This window comes from Carcharhinus amblyrhynchos, unplaced genomic scaffold (assembly GCF_965287045.1).
Source record: "Carcharhinus amblyrhynchos unplaced genomic scaffold, sCarAmb.v2.hapA chromosome_138, whole genome shotgun sequence".
Taxonomy (NCBI): Eukaryota; Metazoa; Chordata; class Chondrichthyes; order Carcharhiniformes; family Carcharhinidae; genus Carcharhinus; species Carcharhinus amblyrhynchos.
In genome coordinates, this window is record NW_027649878.1 from 5,001 (window position 1) to 31,993 (window position 26,993).

General features: G+C 49.8%; 1 pseudogene; it reads right to left on the reverse strand.

The window, feature by feature from the left end:
- The window catches only part of LOC145338672 (haptoglobin-like), a 40,418-nt pseudogene that overhangs the window by 4,893 nt on the left and 8,532 nt on the right, over window positions 1-26,993 (reverse strand).

Consider the following 26,993-nt stretch of genomic DNA (forward strand, 5'->3'; position numbering starts at 1 on the left):
GGGAACTGTGCTCCGAGTGTGGGTCTAACCGAGGGGATAGGGAGACGGAAACTGTGCTCCGAGTGTGGGTCTAACCGAGGGGATAGGAGACGGGAACTGTGCTCCGAGTGTGGGTCTAAACGAGGGGATAGGGAGGCGGGAACTGTGCTCCGAGTGTGGTCTAATCGAGGGGATAGGGAGACAGGAACTGTGCTCCGAGTGTGGGTCTAACCGAGGGGATAGGGAGACGGGAACTGTGCTCCGAGTGTGGGTCTAAACGAGGGGATAGGGAGACAGGAACTGTGCTCCGAGTGTGGGTCTAACCGAGGGGATAGGGAGTCGGGAACTGTGCTCCGAGTGTGGGTCTAACCGAGGGGATAGGGAGGCGGGAACTGTGCTCCGAGTGTGGGTCTAACCGAGGGGATAGGGATGCGGGAACTGTGCTCCGAGTGTGGTCTAACCGAGGGGATAGGGAGACGGGAACTGTGCTCCGAGTGTGGGTCTAACCGAGGGGATAAGGAGACGTTAACTGTGCTCCAAGTGTGGGTCTAATCGAGGGGATCGGGAGAAGGGAACTGTGCTCCGAGTGTGGGTCTAACCGAGGGGATAGGGAGACGGGAACTGTGCTCTGAGTGTGGGTCTAATCGAGGGGATAGGGAGACGGGAACTGTGCTCCGAGTGTGGGTCTAATCGGGGGGATAGGGAGACGGGAACTGTGCTCCGAGTGTGGGTCTAACCGAGGGGATAGGGAGATGGGAAACTGTGCTCCGAGTGTGGGTCTAACCGAGGGGATAGGGAGATGGGAACTGTGCTCTGAGTGTGGGTCTAATCGAGGGGATAGGGAGACGGGAACTGTGCTCCGAGTGTGGTATAATCGAGGGGATAGGGAGACGGGAACTGTGCTCCGAGTGTGGTGTAACTGAGGGGACAGGGAGACTGTGTGTTACTGAGGTTAATCTCTCTCTCACCTTTGTGACATTCTGGCAATTTGTACTTCAGTTTTGCGTTCTTCCACTTGTTCTGTTCTGTACAAATGTAGACAGCTAGAGACCAGAGGGGAGAGACAGAGAGAGAGACACAGAGACAGACTGAGAACAAATCCCAGATAATCGGATCCACATTTACCCAAACCATCGCAGTGTCACACACCCTCCCCCGGTACTCTGAAATATCCCCCTCCACCTCGATTTCATCATTCTAACCCCCTCCCCTACCCCCCTGGGGCGGAGGCTGGAAGGGGAGTGAGGGAGACAGGGAGAGGGCGAGGGAGAGAGGGAGACAGGGAGACGGCGAGGGAGAGAGGGGGACGTGGAGAGGGAGAGGGGAGCGAGGGAGACTGGGAGAGGGCGGGGGAGTGACGGAGACGGGGAGAGGGTGGGGGGAGAGGGGGAGACAGGGAGAGGGCGGGGGGAGCGAGGGAGACAGGGAGAGGGCGGGGGGAGTGAGGGAGACGGGGAGAGGGTGGGGGGAGAGAGGGAGACGGGGAGAGGGCGGGGGAGCGAGGGAGACAGGGAGAGGGCGGGGGAGCGAGGGAGACAGGGAGAGGGTGGGGAGAGTGAGGGAGACGGGGAGAGGGCGGGGGGAGTGAGGGAGAGGGGAGAGGGTGGGGGGAGTGAGGGAGACGGGGAGAGGGTGTTGGGAGCGAGGGAGAGGGGGAGAGGACGGGGGAGCGAGGGTGAGGAGGAAGAGGGTGGGGGAGTGAGGGAGACAGGAGAGAGCGGGGGGAGTGAGGGAGACAGGGAGAGGGCGGGGGGAGTGAGGGAGACGGGGAGAGGGTGTTGGGAGCGAGGAGAGGGGGAGAGGACGGGGGAGTGAGGGAGACGGGGAGAGGGCGCGGGGAGTGAGGGAGACAGGGAGAGGGCGGGGGGAGTGAGGGAGACTGGGAGAGGGCGGGGGGAGTGAGGGAGACGGGGAGAGGGCAGGGTGAATGTGGGATGGGGCCTCAGAGTGTGGGATTTACAACAGCTAATTTTGGATTTCATCAAATTGCTCCCAAACCCATTCCAAAATTGCCTAATATTATGATCACTCTTTCCTGGATCTCCCAGCTTAGCAAGGTCAGGAACCCTCCCAGTTTCAGCCAACAACACTGGGCTAGAAATATTCTCTTCCTGGTTGTGTCCTTGGTAGAATGAACCAGAAGTTTACCCGACTCTGAAGCTGCTTCTCTCGGTCTGGGAACAATCGCTTAAATTTACCAGGGGAACTCTTCACAGCGTTCCTTATGCGCAGGTTTTGCTGCTTATCCGACATGGCCATCCTTTTATATCAGGACGGCTGGCGTTTCTCCCCATCATTCTCGAAAAAAAAACTATCACTGGTGGCACCCCCCACCCCAGGCCCGCTCGCGATCTCCTCAGTTAACCCGGTAAACATTGCGAACACAATCTTGGTCGCATTGTAACCATAACCCGGAGGCCGGTGGGTGGGAGCACAATCGACACAGCTCACTCAGAGAAGAATAAGAACAGCGTGTCATCGAAACGTTCAGTGAGTGTTCGGTGAATTTGGCTGGCAATACACCTGTATCCCCAAATTCCACCAACGTCAGGTTACAGGCTGCCCTACAATATTTCAGCCCAATAGTCAGCAGAACGGGATGCACAATTTTCTTTTTGGTTGGTGGGGTGGGGTTGGGGGCACATTTTCTCACTCGATTACACTTTGATGGTTCACCCCCAGACACCAGCGTTACCTACCCTCCTCCGGATCCTCGAGGTGGTAGACCGGGCCATCGCAAACATACTTGATCACGGAAAGATAGGTGTCATCATCGTGATGAGACAGATATTCATAATGTCCGTGAGAAATATTCGCAGGAACGCCGCAGTGAACTGAAACAGGAGGAGAGACAGAGAGAGAGAGAGAGAGATGGAGAGGGAGTGCAGTGAGGCACAGATCAGTAACGCATTTAGTCCTTCAGCTCCCACCCACAGTGCGGTGCTCCCTCAGCACTGACCCTCGCACAGTGCGGCGCTCCCTCAGCACTGACCCTCCCACAGTGTGTGGCTCCCTCGCCACTGACCCTCCCACAGTGCGGCGCTCCCTCGACACTGACCCTCCCACAGTGCGGCGCTCCCTCAGCACTGACCCTCCCACAGTGCGGCGCTCCCTCAGCACTGACCCTCCCACAGTGCGGCGCTCCCTCAGCACTGACCCTCCCACAGTGCGGCACTCGCTCAGCACTGACCCTCCCACAGTGCGGCGCTCCCTCAGCACCGACCCTCCCACAGTGCGGCGCTCCCTCAGCACTGACCCTCTCACAGTGTGGCACTCCCTCAGCACTGACCCTCCCACAGTGCGGCGCTCCCTCAGCACTGACCCTCCCACAGTGCGGCACTCGCTCAGCACTGACCCTCCCACAGTGCGGCACTCCCTCAGCACTGCGAATCCAGCATAAACCACCCTTATTCAGATACACATCAAGATCTCCACAGAGCCCAGAGTAACTAACATTGTAAAAACACTCACCGTCATGGTGCCCCCGGGGGTCAACGCGAAAACCTGGTTAAAATAAAAGATTGAAATGAAACATGGTTAGAACCTGTTCCAGGAACGAACTTATCCTGGAGACAAACTCCCACAGTGCGGCGCTCCCCCAGGACCAACCCTCCCACAGTGCGTCAACCCCTCAGCACTGACCCCCCCACAGTGCGGGGTTCCCTCAGCACTGACCATCCAGTAGTGTGGCGCTCCCACAGCACTGACCCCCTAACAGTGCGGCGCTCCCTCAGGAAAGACCCTCCCACAGTGCCGCACTCCCTCAGCACCGAACCTCCCACAGTGCGGCGCTCCCTCAGCACTGACCCTCGCACAGTGCGGCGCTCGCTCAGCACTGACCCTCCCACAATGCGGTGTTCCCTCAGCACTGACCCTCCCACAGTGCGGCGCTCCCTCAGCACTGACCCTCCCACAGTGCGGCGCTCCCTCAGCACTGACCCTCCCACAGTGCGGCGCTCCCTCAGCACTGACCCTCCCACAGTGCGCACTCCCTCAGCACTGACCCTCCCACAGTGCGGCGCTCCCTCAGCACTGACCCTCCCACAGTGCGGTGCTCCCTTAGCACCGACCCTCTCACAGTGCGGCGCTCCCTCAGGAAAGACCCTCCCACAGTGCCGCACTCCCTCAGCACCGAACCTCCCACAGTGCGGCGCTCCCTCAGCACTGACCCTCCCACAGTGCGGCGCTCCCTCAGCACTGACCCTCCCACAGTGCGGCGCTCCCTCAGCACTGACCGTCCCACAGTGCGGTGCTCCCTCAGCACTGACCCCTTAATAGTGCGGCGCTCCCTCAGCACTGACCCTCCCACAGTGCGGCGCTCCCTCAGGAATGACCTTCCCACAGTGCAGCGCTCCCTCGGCACTGACCCTCCCACAGTGCGACGCTCCCTCAGCACTGACCCTCCCACAGTGCGGCGCTCCCTCAGCACTGACCCTCCCACAGTGCGACGCTTCCTCAGCACTGACCCTCCCACAGTGCGACTCACCCACAGATGAATTGAGGTGTGATAATGATCCAATCAAACAGAGCAACATCAAACGGAACCGGAAAATCCTGCAGGAATAAAACACAGAAAATATCTATTCCCAAATAAACAATGTCTTTGCGAAGAAGGAACACTGTCCCATCAAACACTCCCAGGACAGGTACAGCACGGGGTTAGATACAGAGTAAAGCTCCCTCTACACTGTCCCCATCAAACACTCCCAGGACAGGGACAGCACGGCGTTAAATACAGAGTAGAACTCCCTCTACACTGTCCCCCCATCAAACACTCCCAGGACAGGTACAGCATGGGGTTAGATGCAAAGTAAAGCTCCCTCTACACTGTCCCCATCAAACACTCCCAGGACAGGGACAGCACGGGGTTCGATACAGAGTAAAGCTCCCTCTACACTGTCCCCCCATCAAATACTCCCAGGCTAGAAATAATGAGATACTCCAACTCAATGCGTGGTTGAAGGATTGGTGTAGGGCAGAGGGTTTTAGATTCGTAGACCATTGGGAAGTCTTTATGAAAGAGGGGCAAATATATAAGAGGGATGGGGTACAGTTAACTGGGAAGGGTGTGAATATCTTAGCTGGAAGGTTAGCTGGAGTGTTTCGGCAGTGTTTAAACTAATATGGAGGGGGGGTGGGGATGTGGACGGAACTGGGATTGGGGATAGGGTAAGCCCGGAGGGTAGGAAGAAGGATCGGATTGTTTCTCAGGGTCTTCGGTACATGTGTTTCAATGCTAGGAGTGTGACTGGCAAAACAGATGAACTGAAGGCAATAATGTTCGAAAGGAAGTTGGAAGTGGTGGCAGTGACAGAGACTTGGTTAAAGGAAGGGCAGGACTGGCAGTTGAATGTTCCCGGGTATAAGTGCTTCAGGCGTGATAGGGGTGGGTCGCTGAGAGGTGGGGGAGTGGCGTTGTTAGTTAAGGATTGCATCATAGCAGTGCAGAGGGAGGGAGGTATAGAGGATATAGGAATCGAGTCGCTATGGGTGGAGTTGAGGAATAGGAAGGGAGATGTTACTATGTTGGGTGTGTACTACAGACCGCCCAACAGCCCGAGGGCTGTGGAAGAAGGGATAAGCAGGGACATTCTAGATAAGTGCAGGAAGAATAGGGTGGTGGTAGTGGGAGATTTTAATCTCCCCGGGGTAGACTGGAAGGTGCCGAGATCAGAGGGTGCTGACGGGGAGGAATTTGTACAGTGTGTAATGGAAGGATCCCTGGAGCAGTATGTGGATAGCCCGACCAGGGAGGGGGCTATACTGGACTTGGTTCTGGGGAATGAGCCTGGGCAGGTGGTTGACATTGAAGTAGGAGAGCAGGTGGCTAACAGTGACCACAACTCTGTCTGGTTTAAGATATTAATGGATAAAGATGAAGCCTGTCCTAAGGGGAGGGTGTTAAACTGGGGGGGGCCAGATACAACCGGATTAGGCAGGATCTTAAAGATACGGACTGGGGTAAGCTGCTTGATGGCAGGTCGACGCTGGGTATGTGGGAGTCTCTCAAGGGAAAACTAAAATCTTTGCAGGAAAGGCACGTGCCGGTCAAGAGGAAGGATGGGAAGGGTAGGATTAGAGAGCCGTGGGTAACTAGGGATATTGAGGACCTGGTCAGGAGGAAGAGAGAGGCGTACATTAGATCTAGGCATTTGAGGACAGAGATAGCGTTAGAAGAATACAGAGAATGTAGGAGAGAACTTAAAAGGGGCATCAGAAAGGCAAAAAGGGGCCACGAAATGGCTTTGGCGGGTAGGATTAAAGAAAATCCTAAGGCATTTTACTCCTATGTTAGAAATAAAAGGATGGTTAGAGGGAAGATTGGTCCTCTCAAGGACAGAGGAGGGGAACTATGCTTGGAGCCTGGGGGAATGGGGGAGATCCTGAATGAATACTTTGCGTCGGTATTCACGCAGGAGAGGGGCCTGATGTCTGGTGCTGTGCTTGAGGAGTTTGAGGATCCGTTGAGGGATATAGTCATCACGAGGGAAGAGGTGTTGGGACTTTTAGACAGTATAAAGACGGATAAATCTCCGGGGCCTGATGGCATCTATCCCAGGCTGTTAAGGGAGGTGAGGGATGAAATTGCTGGGCCTCTGACGCAAATCTTTGTCTCTTCTTTGGACACAGGTGAGGTCCCAGAGGATTGGCGGATTGCAAATGTAGTACCGTTGATTAAGAAGAGTCAGAGGGATAACCCAGGGAATTATAGGCCGGTGAGCTTGACTTCAGTTATAGGCAAGTTAATGGAGAGGATCCTCAAGGATAGGATGTATGAACATCTGGAGCGCTGCAATCTGATCAGGGATACGCAGCATGGCTTCATTACAGGGAGGTCGTGCCTTACGAATCTAGTGGAATTTTTTGAAGAGGTGACAAAAACGGTTGACGAAGGACAAGCCGTTGATGTTGTCTATATGGATTTCAGTAAGGCGTTTGACAAGGTCCCTCATGGTAGGCTGATAGAAAAGGTGAAGGCTCATGGGATACAAGGCCAGGTATGTAGATGGGTGGAGAACTGGCTTGGGAGGAGGAGACAGCGAGTAGTAGTGGAAGGCTCCTTTTCCAATTGGAGGCCTGTCACCAGTGGTGTGCCGCAGGGCTCAGTACTTGGACCTCTTCTATTTGTGGTATATATTAATGACTTGGAAGAGGGGGTAGGTGGTGTGATCAGCAAATTTGCTGATGACACCAAGATGGTTGGATTGGCGGGTACTGAGGAGCAGTGCCTGGCAATGCAACAGGACATAGACAGGCTGGTAGATTGGGCAGATAGATGGCAAATGGAATTTAATCCGGAGAAATGTGAGGTGATGCACTTTGGCCGGAATAATGTGGAGGGGAGTTATACGATAAAAGGTAGAACTATCCGGAGTATAGATACGCAGAGAGACCTGGGGGTGCAAGTGCACAAGTCCCTGAAGGTGTCGGTACAGGTGCAGAATGTGATGAGGAAAGCGTATGGTATGTTAGCCTTCATAGGAAGAGGTATAGAATATAAGAGTAGGAGTCTGATGTTGCAGTTGTATAGAACGTTGGTTAGGCCTCACTTAGAGTACTGCGTCCAGTTCTGGTCGCCGCACTACCGGAAGGATGTAGAGATCCTGGAGAGAGTGCAGAGGAGATTTACCAGGATGTTGCCTGGTATGGAAGGGCTGTCTTACGAGGAAAGATTGAATGAACTTGGGCTGTTTTCCCTTGAGAGACGTCGGCTGAGGGGGGATCTAATAGAGGTTTATAAGATTAGGAAGGGGATAGATAGAGTAAATGGTGGTAAGCTTTTTCCGCTACTAGAAATGGATAGAACGAGGGGTCACGGGCTTAGGGTGAGGGGGGCTAGGTATAAGACAAATATTAGAGGGCAGTTTTTCACGCAAAGGGTAGTGGGGGTGTGGAATGCACTGCCGAGTAAGGTGGTGGAAGCAGGCACGCTAGGGTTGTTTAAGAGTCACTTAGACAGCCATATGAGCGGGATACATATAGGGGGATATAATAGGCCTTACTGAACATTGTAGGCTTGGGAATACGTTTTGCCTCAGGAATGTTAGTCTTTGCCTGTTTAATAATGAATTTTTTTGTCTCCACAGGCATTTAAGTCCAGCAAGGGGCATGCAGGCGGCAGGTTGTAGTGGGCTGCTCTTGGATGTTGCTTCGGGAGTTGCCTATTGCTTCATGTCGTTAGTGTGCTTAAACTGGACCATCTCGAGGGCAACATGACAGCTCAGAGACTATCTCTGTTGCTGTGCGGACACATGGATTTGGGCCTGTGTCTGTGGGAGTTTGCACGTTCTCCCCGTGGTTGCGTGGGTTTCTTCCGGGTACTCCGGTTTCCTCCCACATCCCCCAAAGATGTGCTTTTAGGCTGATTGATTGGGTACTAAATTGTCCCTAAATTGGACCTCCCTGATCCTCGCACGTTAGGTGTAGACTAAAATCATGAATAGGTCACTGAGATAGTAGGACGGCGGCGTGGGCTCGTTGGGCCGAAGGGCCTGTTTCCCGTGCTGTGTTGTTCTTTGTTCTTTGTTCTTTGACAGGTACAGCACGGGGTTAGATACAGAGTAAAGCTCCCTCTGCACTGTCCCCCCATCAAACACTCCCAGGACAGGTACAGCACGGGGTTAGATACAGAGTAATGCTCCCTCTGCACTGTCCCCCCCATCAAACACTCCCAGGATAGGGACAGCACGGGGTTAGATACAGAGTAAAGCTCCCTCTACACTGTCCCCCCATCAAACACTCCCAGGACAGGTACAGCACGGGGTTAGATACAGAGTAATGCTCCCTCTGCACTGTCCCCCCCATCAAACACTCCCAGGATAGGGACAGCACGAGGTTAGATACAGAGTAAATCTCCCTCTACACTGTCCCCCCATCAAACACTCCCAGGACAGGTACAGCACGGGGTTAGATACAGAGTAAAACTCCCTCTACACTGTCCCCCATCAAACACTCCCAGGACAGGTACAGCACGGGGTTAGATACAGAGTAAAGCTCCCTCTACACTGTCCCCCATCAAACACTCCCAGGACAGGTACAGCACGGGGTTAGATACAGAGTAAAGCTCCCTCTACACTGTCCCCCATCAAACACTCCCAGGACAGGTACAGCACGGGGTTAGATACAGAGTAAAGCTCCCTCTACACTGTCCCCCCATCAAACACTCCCAGGACAGGTGCAGCATGGGGTTAGATACAGAGTCATGCTCCCTCTACACTGTCCCCCCCATCAAACACTCCCAGGATAGGGACAGCACGGGGTTAGATACAGAGTTAAGCTCCCTCTACACTGTCCCCCCATCAAACACTCCCAGGACAGGTACAGCATGGGGTTAGATACAGAGTAAAGCTCCCTCTACACTGTCCCCATCAAACACTCCCAGGACAGGTACAGCACGGGGTTAGATACAGAGTAAAGCTCCCTCTGCACTGTCCCCCCCATCAAACACTCCCAGGACAGGTACAGCACGGGGTTAGATACAGAGTAAAGCTCCCTCTACACTGTCCCCCAACAAACACTCCCAGGACAGGTACAGCACTGGGTTAGATACAGAGTAAAGCTCCCTCTACACTGTCCCCATCAAACACTCCCAGGACAGGTACAGCACTGGGTTAGATACAGAGTAAAGCTCCCTCTACACTGTCCCCATCAAACACTCCAAGGACAGGTACAGCACTGGGTTAGATACAGAGTAAATCTCCCTCTACACTGTCCCCCATCAAACACTCCCAGGACAGGGACAGCACGGCGTTAGATACAGAGTAAATCTCCCCTTGTCCAGGGTTCTCACCCCATGTTGAGACTGTGTCTGGGCGTCCGCAGGCAATCGGAGCTGTTCTTGGAGGAGACGGGTGTCCGCTGGGCTCAGTGCTTTGCAATTGCTCTCTCTGCGCAGATCCCGCTGCTTTTCACCCTCTCTCCCTCTTGTGACCCCTCCCCACTGCCCAGATCTGGAACTTTCCATTGAGTTAGTGACTGCAGAGTCAGCGACTGGCCAGTCTCCACCCCACGCCCCCGCCGCCCTCCTCCACTCTCTTTCCCGTCTCTAGCCCTCCCCTTCCCGCATCTGCCATCCCTTATCTCCCGAACCTTCCCCTACTGAACTCACCAGAGGCAAACAGTTCAGTATCGACAGATAAATCTGTAAAATCGGGAAGCAGTTGCTAAGGCACTCGGGTAGAGTTTTTTTTTGAACTTTACTATAAATTAGAGCGGTGAGGAATCCCGGTACTCTACATAGGTAGAGTGTCCCACCCTCCCCCCTCCTCTAACCTCAAAAAGAGAGAGAGAGAGAGAGAGTGGCTCTGACTGAGAGCAGGGAAGTTTGTTTTTGTTTTGGAGTGTGCTGTAAGGGCTTTGGCTCACAGGGCCACAGAGATAAGGCTGAGGCAAGTTCAGTTATCAGTTTTTTTTTTACTTTTTCCTCTGGGTTACTGAAAAAGGGCAAGTGTGGGTGTGAGGCCAGTGTGTTGCTGCCAGTGCAACATGTGGGAGGTCTTGGAAGCTCCTGGTCCCCCAGACACCCACACCTGTGCTCGGTGTGTGGAGTTCCAGTCCCTACGGAACCAGGTTAAGGAGCTGCGAAGGCAGCTCGAGGACCCTCGGCTCATTTGGGAGAGAGAACGAGGAGATAACTGACTGGAGCGACCAGCAAGTGGTCACACCGGGGCAACAGGAAGAAGGCAGGTGGGTAACTATCAGGAAGGGGAAACCTCAGGTGATGGAGAGCACACCGGTGGATGTCCCCCTTTCAAAATAAGTACTCCTGCCTGAGTACTACTGGGGGTGGGGTTGGGGGGGACAGCTCATCCGAGGGGAGGAAGCGGTGGCCAGGTCTCTGGAGCTGAGCCAGTATGTCAAAAAATTAAAAAAGAGAGCAGAAAGGTAGTGTTAATAGGGGACTCCACAGTGAGGGGGGCGGACAGGCGTTTTTGTGGACGTAGGCGTGAGTCGCGGATGGTGGTTTGTCTCCCTGGGGCTGGGATTCGGGATGTCTCTGGGCGTGTCCCAGACATCCTGAAAGGGGAGGGTGAGGAACCAGAGGTTGTAGTGCATATAGGTACTGCTGACATAGGCAAGAGGGAGGCAGTCATGAAAAGGGACTATAGGGAACTGGGTAGGCAGCTGAGGAAGAGGAAAGCGAAGGTAGTAATCTCAGGATTGCTGCCTGTGCCACGGGAGAATGAGGGCAGGAATGGAATGAGGTGGAGGGTGAATGCGTGGCTGAGGGACTGGAGCAGGGGGCAGGGATTTCGGTTCCTAGATCACTGGGACCTCTTTAGGGGCAGGTGTGACCTGTACAGTAAGGACGGGTGGCACTTGAATCCCAGGGGGACTAATATCTTGGCGGGAAGACTGGCTAAGGCTACCGGGGGGACTTTAAACTAGAAAGGATGGGGGGAGGGAATTGTGATGGGGAAACTGGGACGGAGGAGGTTAGCTCCCAGGTAGGGGAGGACTGCAGGCAGTATGAGAGAGAGGTTAGACAGGGGGTGGAGAAGGGAAATGCCCAGACTGAGGGGCTGAGATGTGTCTATTTTAACGCCAGGAGTGTAGTGAATAAGGTAGATGAGCTTAGGGCGTGGATTGCTGCTTGGGAATGTGATGTGGTGGCCATTACGGAGACTTGGATATCTCAGGGACAGGACTGGGTACTTCAGGTGCCAGGATTCAGATGCTTCAGGAAGGACAGGGAGGATGGCAGAAGAGGTAGTGGAGTGGCACTGTTGATCAGGGACAGTGTCATGGCTGCAGAGAAAGAGGATGCCGTGGAGGGACTATCTACAGAGTCTCTGTGGGTGGAAGTTACGAACAGCAAAGAGTCGAAAACTTTGCTGGGTGTTTTCTATAGGCCACCCAATAGTGACAGGGAAGTTGAGGTGCAGATAGGGAAACAGATTCTAGAGAGATGTATTAATAACAGAGTTGTCGTGATGGGAGACTTTAATTTCCCAAACATCGACTGGAATATCCCTAGGGTAAGGGGTTTGGATGGGGAGGAGTTTGTTAGGTGTGTTCAGGAAGGGTTCCTGACACAGTACGTGGATAAGCCTACGAGGGGAGAGGCTGTATTGGTGAAGCCGCAGCTGGAGTACTGTGTGCAGTTTTGGGCGCCGCACCTGCGCAAGGATATTTTGGCCCTGGAGGGAGTGCAGAGGAGGTTTACTAGGCTGATACCGGAGTTGAGGGGGTTGAGCTATGAGGAGAGGCTGAATAAACTAGGCTTGTACTCGTTAGAGTTTAGAAGAATGAGGGGAGATCTCATTGAGACGTATAAGATGATGAATGGGATGGATAGGATAGAGGTGGAGAGACTCTTCCCGCTCAAAAAAGACAGTAGGACTAGGGGGCACAGCCTCAAGATAAAGGGGAGGCGGTTTAGAACGGAGTTGAGGAGGAACTTCTTCACTCAAAGGGTGGTGAATCTCTGGAATTCTCTGCCCGTTGAAGTGGTGGAGGCTGCCTCGCTAAATATTTTTAAGAAGCGGGTTGATGGGTTCTTGATAAAAGAGGGGATTAAGGGTTATGGGGAGAGGGCGGGAAAGTGGAACTGAGCCACGACAGATCAGCCATGATCTTATTGAATGGCGGGGCAGGCTCGAAGGGCTAGATGGCCTACTCCTGCTCCTATTTCTTATGTTCTTATGTTCTTATGTACTTGACCTGGTGCTGGCGAATGAACCAGGGCAGGTGATGGATCTCTCGGTGGGAGAGCATCTCGGGGATGGAGATCGTAATTCTATCTCCTTCACAATTGCATTGGAACGAGATAGGATCAGGCAGGCTAGGAAGGTGTTTGTCTGGAGTAAGGGGAGATACAAAGAAGTCAGGAAGTTAATTGGACAAATAAACTGGAAGGAGGCGTTCTTGGGGAAAAGTACCGAAGGAAGGTGGCGGATATTCAAGGAATGTTTGTCTGGAGCTCTGCACGACAACATTCTGATGAGACAGGGAGGTTTTGGTAGGGCGCGGGAACCGTGGTGCACGAAGGCTGTGGTGAACCTTGTCAGGAGGAAAAGGAAGGTGTATAAAAGGTTCAGGGAACTAGGAGATGGTAAGGATCTACAGGAGTATAAGGACTGTAGAAAGGAGCTTAAAAGGGAAATGAGGAGAGCCAGAAGGGGTCATGAGAAGGCCTTGGCGGGTAAGATTAAGGAGAATCCCAAGGCCTTCTATGAATATGTGAAAAATAAAAGGATGAGAAGAGAAGGGATAGGACCTATAAAAGGTGAAGGGGGAAAAGGTCTGTGTGGAACCGGAAGAAATGGCAGAGGTGCTTAATGAGTACTTTGCCTCAGTATTCACAGTGGAAACTGATCTGGGAGATTTTGCTACAGGTTTGCAGCAGATGGAAAAGATTGGAGTGTGTGGATATTAAGGAAGAGGATGTGTTCAAACTTTTGAATTCTATCAAGATAGATAAGTCGCCGGGACCAGATGGGATGTACCCCAGGATACTGTGGGAGGTGAGGGAGGTGATTGCAGAGCCCCTGGTGATGATCTGTGCATCGTCGATGGAGACAGGTGAGGTTCCGGAAGATTGGAGGATTGCGGATGTGGTTCCTATTTTCAAGAAAGGGAACAGAGATAGCCCGGGAAATTACCGACCGGTGAGTCTGACCTCAGTGGTTGGTAAGCTGATGGAGAGGCTTCTGAGGGACAAGATTTATGAGCATTTGGAGAGGTTTGACATGATCAGGAATAGTCAGCATGGTTTTGTCAAGGGCAGATCGTGCCTTACGAGCCTAGTTGAGTTCTTTGAAAATGTGACTGAACACATTGACGAAGGAAGAGCGGTGGATGTGGTTTACATGGACTTCAGCAAGGCGTTTGATAAGGTCCCCCAAGCAAGACTTCTTGAGAAGGTGAGAGGGCATGGGATCCAAGGGGCTTTGGCCTTGTGGATCCAGAACTGGCTTGCCTGCAGAAGGCAGAGAGTGCTTGTGGATGGGTCTTTTTCTGCATGGAGGTCGGTCACCAGTGGAGTGCCCCAGGGATCTGTTCTAGGACCCTTGCTGTTTGTCATTTTCATAAATGTCCTGGATGAGGAAGTGGAGGGATAGGTTAGTAAGTTTGCCGATGACACGAAGGTTGGTCGTGTTGTGGATGGTCTGGAAGGATGTCAGAAGTTGCAGCAGGACATAAATAGGATGCAGGACTGGGCGGAGAAGTGGCAGATGGACTTCAACGCGGATAAACGTGTAGTCGTCCATTTTGGCAGGACCAATGGGATGAACGAGTACACTATCAAGGGCAGGAGTCTTAGTAGTGTTGAAGAGCAGAAGGATCTTGGGGTCCGGGTCCACAGGACTCTTAAATCGGCCTCGCAGGTGGAGGAGGTGGTCAAGAAGGCGTATGGTGTACTGGCCTTCATTAATCGAGGGATTGAGTTTAGGAGTCGGGAGGTAATGCTGCAACTTTATAAGACCCTTGTCAGACCCCACTTGGAGTACTGTGCGCAGTTCTGGTCGCCTCACTATAGGAAGGACGTAGAAGCTATTGAAAGGGTACAGAGGAGATTTACAAGGATGTTGCCTGGACTGGGAGGCATGCCTTATGAAGATAGGTTGAGGGAGCTGGGACTCTTCTCCCTGGAGAGATGAAGGTTGAGAGGCGACCTGATAGAGGTTTATAAAATGTTGAGAGGAATCGATAGGGTGGATTCTCGGAGGCTATTTCCCCGGGCTGAAATGGCTGCTAGGAGAGGACACAGATTTAAGGTGCGGGGAGGAAAGTACAGAAGTGATGTTAGGGGTAAGTTTTTCACTCAGAGGGTGGTGAGTGAATGGAATCGGCTGCCGTCAGTGGTGGTGGAGGCGAACTCGCTGGGGTCTTTTAAAAGACTTCTGGATGAGTATATGGGATTTAATGGGATTGGGGGTTATAGATAGGTCTATAGATTGGTAGGTATACAAGTGATCGTCGCAACTTGTGGGCCGAAGGGCCTGTTTGTGCTGTAGTGTTCTATGTTCTAACTCCACACTCTTACCCACATATTGACACACAGAGAAACTTCAGGGGGAAACACAGAATCTCTCTTAAATACACAAAACACACATCACAAACCCATGCATTACAGCGGTTAATAAATTCTCAGCACCCCATAAACAAATGAAATTTAATTTAGACAACAGTGATAACATTTCCTCTGAAACTGACATCCCTAGACCGAAAACAACAAATGAACACTGGGGCAGCACTGGACACGATCGGAGCCTCGGAAATACAGTTTCCTCTTTCCTTGTTCCTTATATCTCACTGAGCAGATCCAGAGCTATCGCACAGAAAGCTAGAATTCACAATTTCACTCTGTCCCTGCACACTCACCCCAGCTTTATTTAATTTCTGAATGTATGATTTATTTTGGATTGTCCCAAAGATCTCAGGGCAGATGCATGATGTCAGATATGACCATTATTTATCAAACTGTTTATTTGACCATGACAGATATTACCTGGGGTTTGTCAGATTGTTGTTTTTCATCCATCTGCAGTTGCAAATGTCAGCGCTGAAAAGTGGAGAGATATTCTATACCATTAAAAGCATCACATTGAATCAGGGAAATTCTTCAAAGACTATGAATTAATCACTTTCAAATTAGTATCATTTCTTCAGAACAAACTATTCACATCATCTATTATTACAATTTAAACTAACTTTATTGTGTTGTCAGTGCTAGTTTTAACTGAATACTGCTCAGTATGTGACATGATCAGTGTTACTGAGTTTTGAAAGAGAAAGGGTTAATGTTGCTGCTCTATAATTGTAATGGATATTCCTCATTTTATCATCTGTATCACTGTAGGGATTTGTAATTAAATATTGGAGTTTTTTTATGTTCAATGCTAATTGGTAATCACTGCAATCCTGAAACTAATAAGTACACAAGCTAATAAAGAGCGGGGGACTAGGATAAATACTGTAACTAACAGTGAGAGTGAAACTAAAAAGACCGTAAGGTACAGGAGCAGAATTCAGCTATTCTGCTCATCGAGTCTCCTCCGTCATTTAATCACAGCTGATAACGTTCTCAACCCCATTGTCCCGACTTTCCAATCAAGTGCCTGTCTATCCCTGTCTTAAATACAATCAATGAGAGAGACAGTAAGCAGAACATGTGAGGGGGAGGGGAGAGAGAAGGGAGAGGGCGATGGGAGATAGTGTGAGCGAAGGAATAAATTAAGAGTGAATGAGGAGGAGAGATGGTGAGGGGAGCTGATGAGGAGAGAGAGTGATGGGGAGAGACAGAGGAGAGAGCAAGAGGACAGGGTGTGAGAGAGTGATGGGGAGAGTGTGTCAGAGATGGAGCGAGCTGGTGTGAGAGTGAGGGGGGGGGGAATGGGGAGGGAGTGATAGGACAAGAGGCTGAGGGAGAAGAGAATGAGGGTGAGGGAGAAAGGGTGATGTCAGTGAGGGGGAGACACAGAGTATAGGGGAGAGAGTGTGGGGGAAAATTTTAGAAGAATAGTGTGAGATGCGGTGACTGAACAGGAGATATTGTAAGGGACAGATAGAGTGGGGGGAGGGATCATGAGGGTAGATAGAGTGAGGGGAGAGATAAGGAGGGGTGAAAGTGAGGAGAGGGAGCATTGGGAGATAGATTGAATGAAGAGGGGAGGGAAGGGGCAGGAGTAGTGGGAGAAGGTGAGTGAATGAGGGAGAGTGAGTCGGGGGGGGAAGAGGGAATGACTGGGAGAGAGCGCAATGGGAGATAGATTGAGTGAAGAGAGAGGGGGAAGGCATTCTGAGGGGGAGAGAAGGTGAATGAATGAGAGAGACAGAGGAAGGAGAGTGTAAGGGGAGAGAGTGAGAAGAGAGTGCAATGGGAGATAGATTAAGTGAAGAGAGAGGTGAGGGGGAGAAAAGTTGACTCAATGAGGGAGAGAGAGAGTCAGGAGGGAGAATGAAGGGGAGAGAGTAAGGGCAAGAGTAAGTGAGAGAGTGAGTGAGGGGTAGAGTGTGAAGGGAGATGGAGTGCTTTATCCAAGGAATGTTTCATCACATTTTTATTAGTTTAGGAAAAGCAGGAATTAAATTGCTCAGCATCCCAATGTGGCCTCGTGTTTATTTCAATCAGCCCCTTCACATTCAAACATGAAGTTGAAATTTCAAATACTGTTTGTGTCAGTGTTTGTGGATTCAGTCCTTCTCTCACTTTTTTCACCTGTCTGAAGAATTTGAATGATAGACATTGTTTAATCATTCCTGGAACTGGTGAATATTCAGGGGTGACAATCTCATCAAACTAACAAAGAACTGTATCTTTATTCATCCATCATTTCCAATCTCTGAATAGCTCACACACATTTCCAGAATGCAGGAAGCTCTCAATAATCTCCAATTATTTCCCAAAACAATTGTTCCCACTTTACTGTGAGCTACATTCCACTGACACTCCCAAAGCAGCCACAGAAAAGTGACTGGTTATTTTAAACTTTTAACCTGAGCTCTTTGAACTTACCAGTCACTCACATTGTACAGAAATGTTGACCTTGTTTTGATGAGAGTGACCAGATTAACATTAAATCATGAAAGCAGTTTCCGTACTGAGATTAACCACATTGGCAGCAATTCCAGAATATCAGAGACATTGCTGTGTGTACTGTGTGAATCCAGCTGTGAAATATCAGAATATTTTTCAGCTTCCACATTTTATTGTTTAATAAAAGACATTATTCCATCCATTTTCAATCTAAATCGTGTCAATTTACATCTCCCTGCACTGAAACTCTCCACAGATTTTGTCCAAATATGAATAACTCTTTGCAATTTGATATTTCCAGCTATACTGCTTCCAGTGCTGGCTAATGTTTTGTGTCCTTGGCAAACCAGGGTGTTTAGCATTCTGTCACATTAAATGGTCAACAAATATGTCAAAACTGTGGATACATTTCAGTGTGTGGGGGTGGGGGAGGTTGTCAGCATGTGGGTCAATGTATTTAAATTTCAAATATGTGCAGTTCTCGGCCGTTTGACTGAACGAACCTGATCCGGTGGTGAAAATGCGGAACAAGAATTTTCAGAGAATAATATGAGACAGATGAGGCTCTTCGACCTGTTCACGGGACAACTAATATCATAACTAATTCAATATCTGGCTCACAGCTATGCATGTTATGATGTACCAAGTAATCATCCAGATTCTTTACAAAGGATGTGACACAACCCACCTCTACCAGCCTCCAGGAAGTAGATTTCAGACCATCACCTACCACCAAGTAAAACAAAATGGTCACATTCCCCACACGTCCTGCCTCTGACCCTTCAATTAATGGGAACGGATAGAAACGGATGCTCCTTATCCACTCGATCAATGGCCCTCATAATCTTGCACGCCTAAATTAAGTCACCCCTCAGTCATCGTTGCTCCAGTAAAAACAATCCAAGCCTCTCAATTCTATTTTCACAAGACCCTTGTCAGACCCCACTTGGAGTATTGTGCGCAGTTCTGGTCGCCTCACTACAGGAAGGATGTAGAAGCTATTGAAAGGGTGCAGAGGAGATTTACAAGGATGTTGCCTGGACTGGGAGGCATGCCTTATGAAGTTAGGTTGAGGGAGCTGGGACTCTTCTCCCTGGAGAGACGAAGGTTGAGAGGCGACCTGATAGAGGTTTATAAAATGTTGAGAGGAATAGATAGGGTGGACTCTCAGAGGCTATTTCCCCAGTTTGAAATGGTCGCTACGAGAGGACACAGGTTTAAGGTGCGGGGAGGAAAGTACAGAAGTGATGTTAGGGGTAAGTTTTTCACTCAGAGGGTGGTGAGTGAATGGAATCGGCTGCCGTCAGTGGTGGTGGAGGCGAACTCGCTGGGGTCTTTTAAAAGACTTCTGGATGAGTATATGGGATTTAATGGGATTGGGAGTTACACACAGGCCTGGTAGGTATGGATATGATCGGCGCAACTTGTGGGCCAAAGGGCTTGGTTGTGTTGTAGTGTTCGATGTTCTATAACTTTAATCTTCTAAACCAGGCAACCCTCTTGTGAAGCTCCTCTGCGCCCCCACAGTGCAATCATATCCATCCTATCATGTGGCGACCAGAACAGCTCTCAATTCTTCAGCTGTGTCCTCGCCTACTAAAGCAACATGACTCCTCTGCTTTTGGAATCTGTGCTTTGATTGATCAAATGAAGTGTCTCTGGTCTGCATGTTCCAGTGATCTGTGGACAAACACATGGAAGTCACTCTGTTCCACACAACTTCCTCCAGTCGTGTCATTCATTGAACACTTCTTTCTCATATTCATCCTTCCGAAGGACATTATCTCACATTCTTCAGGGTTACATTTCATGGTTAGTTGACCATTCCGCCTCTGTCTTATTGTAGCTCAAGACACCTAAACTCACTGTTGACTCCGTGGCAAGTCTTCGTGTCTAATGTTTGTGTCAACAGTAAGTTTTACATATCTCTGCACACATGGCTATTTACATTTTTATATACATGGCAAATAATGCGGAATCTCGGACAGATCGCTGTGGGAGGCTGGTGGACACTTCTTCTGGTCACTAAAACATATTTTTGTCAATGTTTTCTGACCCCTACTGCTGAGGCATTGTTTTATTCACTTTATCACATTACCCTTTCTCCGATTGTATTAGTTTTACCCGAAAGACCCCCCCCCACCCAGATTGTATTGGTCTTACCCGAAAGACCCCCCCCGACCCAGATTGTATTAGTCTTACCCGAAAGACCCCCCCCCCACCCGGATTGTATTGGTCTTACCCGAAAGACCCCCCCCGACCCAGATTGTATTAGTCTTACCAGAAAGACCCCCCCCCCACCCGGATTGTATTAGTCTTACCCGAAAGACCCCCCCCCACCCGGATTGTATTGGTCTTACCCGAAAGACCCCCCCCCCACCCGGATTGTATTGGTCTTACCCGAAAGACCCCCCCCCACCCGGATTGTATTGGTCTTACCCGAAAGACCCCCCCCCCCCCACCCGGATTGTATTGGTCTTACCCGAAAGACCCCCCCCCCCCCCACCCGGATTGTATTGGTCTTACCCGAAATACCCCCCCCCCCTCACCCGGATTGTATTGGTCTTACCCGATAGACCCCCCCCCACCCGGATTGTATTGGTCTTACCCGAAAGACCCCCCCCCCACCCGGATTGTATTGGTCTTACCCGAAAGACCCCCCCCCACCCGGATTGTATTGGTCTTACCCGAAAGACCCCCCCCCCCACCCGGATTGTATTAGTCTTACCCGAAAGACCCCCCCCCACCCGGATTGTATTAGTCTTACCCGAAAGACCCCCCCCCCCACCCGGATTGTATTGGTCTTACCCGAAAAACTGGAGCGGATCTGTCCATTAAAAGTGGAGTACAAGCCTAGTTTATTCAGCCTCTCCTCATAGCTCAACCCCCTCAACTCCGGTATCAGCCTAGTAAACCTCCTCTGCACTCCCTCCAGGGCCAAAATATCCTTGCGCAGGTGCGGCGCCCAAAACTGCACACAGTACTCCAGCTGCGGCCTCACCAATGCCCTATACAGCTGCAGCAAGACCTCCCTACTTTTATATTCAATCCCCCTCGCTATGAAGGCCAGCATCCCATTCGCCTTCCTGACCACCTGCTGCACCTGCAAGCTGGGTTTTTGCGACTCATGCACAAGGACCCCGAGGTCCCTCTGCACCGTCGCCTGCTGCAGTTTTTCGCCACGTAAGTAATAGTCCTTCCTACCATTCTTCCTACCAAAGTGGACCACCTCGCACTTGCCAACATTAAATTCCATTTGCCATTTCCTGGCCCATTCGCCCAGCCTATCTAGATCCTTCTGCAGACTCTCCACACCCTCCGCACAATTTGCCTTTCCCCCAATCTTGGTGTCATCAGCAAATTTCGACACCCTACACTCGGTTCCCTCCTCCAGATCATCTATATAAATGGTAAATAGCTGAGGCCCCAGCACCGACCCCTGGGGCACCCCACTAGTCACCAACCGCCAATCCGAATAGCACCCATTGACCCCCACTCTCTGCCTCCTATTTGACAACCAATCCTCTATCCACGCTAACACCCTACCCCCAACTCCATGTCCCCTGACCTTCTGCAATAACCTCTTGTGAGGTACCTTGTCAAACATCAATTGTTGTGAAACAAAATCTTGGTGAGTTCTGCAGCATATACTCACCTGTTAACATAAAATACCAAAAACTGTTCTTTAAACAGCTCAGCACGGCCACTGTTCCCAACACAACAATCGCTGTTTTCTCAGTGCAATATTTATGGCTAAGCTGATGGCAACAAATGGCCACAAGTCTACCGAAGGTGAAAGAAATGGTAAACCAGACAGAACAATCAGCAGCTGTAAAAAGTAGAACGGCATGGATATTGTAAACAGGATTGATTTCAGGAAGATAAATTGCTCTTTATAAATAATTGGAATCTGTATCATTATTAGGTCCAGTATAAGGAGTAGCAGATCTGCCGTTTCCATGGCCACTAAATAACAGGCGATACATTTGGAGAGACCGCGTTTTCCACGAGAGAGAACGATAATTGTCATTATGTTTACTGTAAGAAAGGGAAATGAAGATTAACGTTGCAAATTAGAATGGAGGAAAATTTAAGATATGATGAATTAATCATTTGGAACGCTTTCCAGAATTCGGTGACTTGTTACAATGTTTGTACATGAGCAAACAAACAGCCGTATATCTGCTAGATTCGATCCTACTCTGGTGTTGCAACTTACCCAATGACTGGGTCATTGAATCTGCTTTTATTCACACTTTGTGATGGGCACGGTTTGAATCACTGAGTCCTTGTTGTTGACGGCTTTGCTCGGTGAGTCGACTGTAGTTAATTGCTGGCGCTTGTTCATTCTCCTTCTGATCCTGGCACTTGGTGCATTGAAATAACAAAAAAATGTTCAGAAGCACGATTGTAAAGGAATCCGAGATTTTCGCAGTTGAATGCAAAAGTAAAACCATGTGTCTTGCAGCTACGAGGCTGCGTGTTGGCCTGTATTGACTCTTCACTTGTACAATTCCCCTTTCTCTTCTGCGGACAGTGAATGACTTCTTCTACAGGCTGGGACTGACATTTATGTGTGAAGAAAAAAACATTTATCAAGTTGGTGCAGAATGTTTGGGAGGTTTCTCTGTCAAAGGTGTTCCCAACTCAAGGAAGAGCGTGACTTTGCAGACTCCATCTCATTTGTTGATGATAGAATATGAGTTTGAAGATTAATAATGAATAGAACATAAGTAATTGCTAAAGAACAATTTGTGGAACTCGCTGCCCCATAGTGCGGTGCAATCTGAACAATTGAATGGTGTCAAGGAGGCGATGGATACATTTCTGATAGCAAACAGTTACATGAATATATGGGGAGAATTTAGGGAGTTAAATTTGACACAACGATGAAGTTCAGCCATGATCTGATTGAATGGCAGAGCAGGCTGGGAGAGCTGACTTCGCCTAATCTTGCTCTGAATTCCGATGTTCCGATGGAATATTTTGGTGACTCATCAGTTTTGCAGCTGGATTGCAATAGGCACACGGTCAGGATGTACTGAGAAACATAATATTATTAAAAATAACAGAACTTGTTGAACTCTGATATAAAAGGTAATCTGGTTGCCCCGGTAACTGGACCATAAAAAGTTTACAAGAATTTAGAGCGAGTAATTACGAAGAAATATGTCTCAATGTCGTCCATTGAAAGTAGAATTTAATCCAACACAGAGGCGTTGTTGAGATAACTTGTCGATTATTGTGTCAGTTGCTGTCTGGCAAAATCAGATTGATAGAACATAGAACATAGAACACTACAGCACAAACAGGTCCTTCGGCCCACGAGTTGTGCCGATCACATCAACACCTACCAACCTACAGACCTATCTATAACCCTCAATCTCATTAAACCCCATATACTCATCCAGAAGTCTTTTAAAAGACCCCAGCGAGTTCGCCTCCACCACCACTGACGGCAGCCGATTCCATTCACTCACCACCCTCTGAGTGAAAAACTTACCCCTAACATCACTTCTGAACCTCCCTCCCCGCACCTTAAATCTGTGTCCTCTCGTAGCAACCATTTCAACCTGGGGAAATAGCCTCTGAGAGTCCACCCTATCTATTCCTCTCAACATTTTGTAAACTTCTATCAGGTCGCCTCTCAACCTTCGTCTCTCCAGGGAAAAGAGTCCCAGCTCCCTCAACCTATCTTCATAAGGCATGCCTCCCAGTCCAGGCAACATCCTTGTAAATCTCCTCTGTACCCTCTCAATAGCTTCTACATCTTTCCTATAGTGAGGCGACCAGAACTGCGCACAATACTCTAAATGAGGCCTGACAAGGGTCTTATAAAGTTGCAGCATTACCTCCCGACTCCTAAACTCAATCCCTCGATTAATGAAGGCCAGTACACCATACGCCTTCTTGACCACCTCCTCCACCTGCGAGGCCGATTTAAGAGTCCTGTGGACCCGGACCCCAAGATCCTTCTGCTCTTCAACACTACTCAGACTTCTGCCCTTGATAGTGTACTCGTTCATCCCGTTGGTTCTGCCAAAATGGACGACTACACAGTTATCCGCGTTTAAGTCCATCTGCCACTTCTCCGCCCAGTCCTGCATCCTATCTATGTCCTGCTGCAACTTTTGCCATCCTTCCAGACCATCCACAACACGACCAACCTTCGTGTCATCAGCGAACTTACTTACCCATCCCTCCACTTCCTCATCCAGGTCATTTATGAAAATGACAAACAACAAGGGTCCCAGAACAGATCCTTGAGGCACTCCGCTGGTGACTGACCTCCATTCAGAAAAAGCCCCATCCACAACCACTCTCTGCCTTCTGCAGGCAAGCCAGTTCTGGATCCACGAGGCCAAAGGCCCTTGGATCCCATGGCCTCTCACCTTCTCAAGAAGTCTTGCATGGGGGACCTTATCAAACGCCTTGCTGAAGTCCATGTACACTACGTCCACGGCACTTCCTTCGTCAATGTGTTCAGTCACATTATCGAAGAACTCAACTAGGCTTGTAAGGCACGACCTGCCCTTGACAAATCCATGCTGACTATTCCTGATCATGTCAAACCTCTCCAAATGTTCGTAAATCTTGTCCCTCAGAAGCCTCTCCATCAGCTTACCAACTACTGAGGTCAGACTCACCGGTCGGTAATTTCCCAGGCTATCTCTGTTCCCTTTCTTGAAAATAGGAACTACATCCGCAATCCTCCAATCCTCTGGAACCTCTCCCGTCTCCATTGACGACGCAAAGATCATCGCCAGGGGCTCTGCAATCTCTTCCCTCGCCTCCCACAGTATCCTGGGGTACATCCCATCTGGTCCCGACGACTTATCTACCTTGATGGAATTCAAAAGTTCCAACACATCCTCCTCCTTAATATTCACGTACTCAATCCTTTCCATCTGCTGCAAATCCATAGCAAAATCTCCCAGATCGGCTACCACCGTGAATACTGAGGCGAAGTACTCGTTAAGCACCTCTGCCATTTCTTCTGGTTCCACACAAACCTTTCCCCCCTCACCTTTTATAGGTCCTATCCCTTCTCTTCTTATCCTTTTACCTTTCACATATTTATAGAAGGCCTTGGGAATCTCCTTAATCTTACCCGCCAAGGTCTTCTCATGACCCCTTCTGGCTCTCCTAATTTCCCTTTTAAGTTCCTTCCTACAGTCCTTATACTCCTCAAGATCTTTAACCTCTCCTAATTCCCTGAACCTCTTGTACACCTTCCTTTTCCTCCTGACTAGGTTCAACACAGCCTTTGTGCACCACGGTTCCCTCGACCTACCAAAACCCCCTTGTCTCATCGGAACGTTGTCATTCAGAGCTCCAGACACACATTCCTTGAATATCTGCCACCTTCCTTCGGTACTTTTCCCTAAGAATGCCTCCTTCCAGTTTATTTGTCCAAGTAACTTCCTGACTTCTTCGTATCTCCCCTTACTCCAGACAAACACCTTCCTAGCCTGCCTGATCCTATCTCGTTCCAACGCAATTGTGAAGGAGATAGAATTATGGTAACCATTTCCAAGATGCTCTCCTACCGAAAGATCCATCACCTGCCCTGGCTCATTCGCCAGCACCAGGTCAAGTACAGCCTCTCCCGTCGTAGGCTTATCCACATACTGTGTCAGGAAACCTTCCTGAACACACCTAACAAACTCCTCCCCATCCAAATCCCTTACCCTAGGGATATTCCAGTCGATGTTTGGGAAATTGAAGTCTCCCATCACGACAACTCTGTTATTAATACATCTCTCCAGAATCTGTTTCCCTATTTGCACTTCAACTTCCCTGTCACTATTGGGCGGCCTATAGAATACACCCAGCAAAGTTTTTGACCCTTTGCTGTTCCTAACTTCCACCCACAGAGATTCTGTAGACAGTCCCTCCACGGCATCCTCCTTCTCTGCAGCCATGACACTGTCCCTGATCAACAGTGCCACTCCAGCACCTCTTCTGCCATCCTCCCTGTCCTTCCTGAAGCATCTGAAACCTGGCACCTGAAGTACCCAGTCCTGTCCCCGAGACATCCAAGTCTCCGTAATGGCCACCACATCACATTCCCAAGCAGCAATCCACGCCCTAAGCTCATCTACCTTATTCACTACACTCCTTGCATTAAAATATATACACTTCAGCCCCTCAGTCTGGGCATTTTCCATCTCCACCCCCTGTCTAACCTCCCTCTCATACTGCCTGCAGTCCTCCCCTACCTGGGAGCGAACCTCCTCCGTCCCAGTTTCCCCATCACAATTCCCTCCCCCCATCCTTTCTAGTTTAAAGTCCCCCCGGACTAGATTGAGAATGAGCGGAGAGGAGTTTCATTGGGCTGGTTCCTCAGTTAAAAGGGTTCTCAGATCAGGCAGGATCTGCCCCACTGATTATTGGAAGCCTGTCCTGATGGAACACATATGATCCTGAGGGGTAGTGGGAGAATTGACGCTAAAAGGAATTTCCCCTTAATGTTGGAAACAGAACATGTGGACGTAAGTTTAGGAATTGTGTTAATGAAGAAGACTTTACTTGTTCTCATCGCCTTGCCAGCCACTTGAGAAGTCTGCTCACTGAAAGTATTGAGTTTTTGATTGAAATGATGGGGTGACAAGGTGTGTGTGGAAGTTATAAAAGCAGTGTGGAAACCACAACTGACCAGCGGTGATTTTATCAAGTGCCCCAGGAGGGGCCGGAGAGCAGTTATTCAGAAGATGTCTTATTGAGTTGGCATTGCCCTCGGTGAGTGTATGTGAGGGTTTAGACCGAAACCATTCCTAAATCTCACTCACCCAGCACCCCATGGGGAGCAAATCCGCCAGCCCCCCAGTCCCAACCCCACCTCAGCACCTCTCCAGGAAATTCCAGTCGTTCCAATCACTGGGAAGGAGGCATTTGTACAGAACAAATTCAGCACAGCCGCCTCCAGATCAACATACAGACTAAAGAGAATCCATTTCTGACGGCAATTTGAACTGCCCCGTTTTTCATCTCATTCCCTCCACAAGTGTTAACCGCTATGCCATGCCTTCGAACCCCACATGCTTCTGAACAGCACGATCAAACCTTATCTGAAGCATCTCCAATTAAAACAGTCCAGCATTCTCCAATAGGTCTGTGTAAAGGATGTTCCCATCCCTGCAATGATGCTTGTGAATATTTCCTACTTTGGAATCAGTTTGGGTAAATTTGAATAGATTAGCAGATGGAATATGCAGCGTGTCTTAGGTGGAAAAGGTTGGACAAACTGTGCCCACATCGGTTGGAAGTTATATGAGTAACCGGCGATTTATTTTAAACACACAATATTCTCAGGTATTTCAAAGGTGTAGATATGGATCCGATATTTCCCGAAAGGGGACTAAAGAACTCGGGTTCACTGTTACTATTAAAGGTTTACCATTCAGACCAAAGTGAATACATTGTTTTCCTCTCTCAGGGAGTTTCGGAATTCCCTTCCTCCAAAGCAGATTGGAACCACAGCTATTGAATAAGGTTCATACACAGACAGATAGATTCTTGGGAAGCAAGT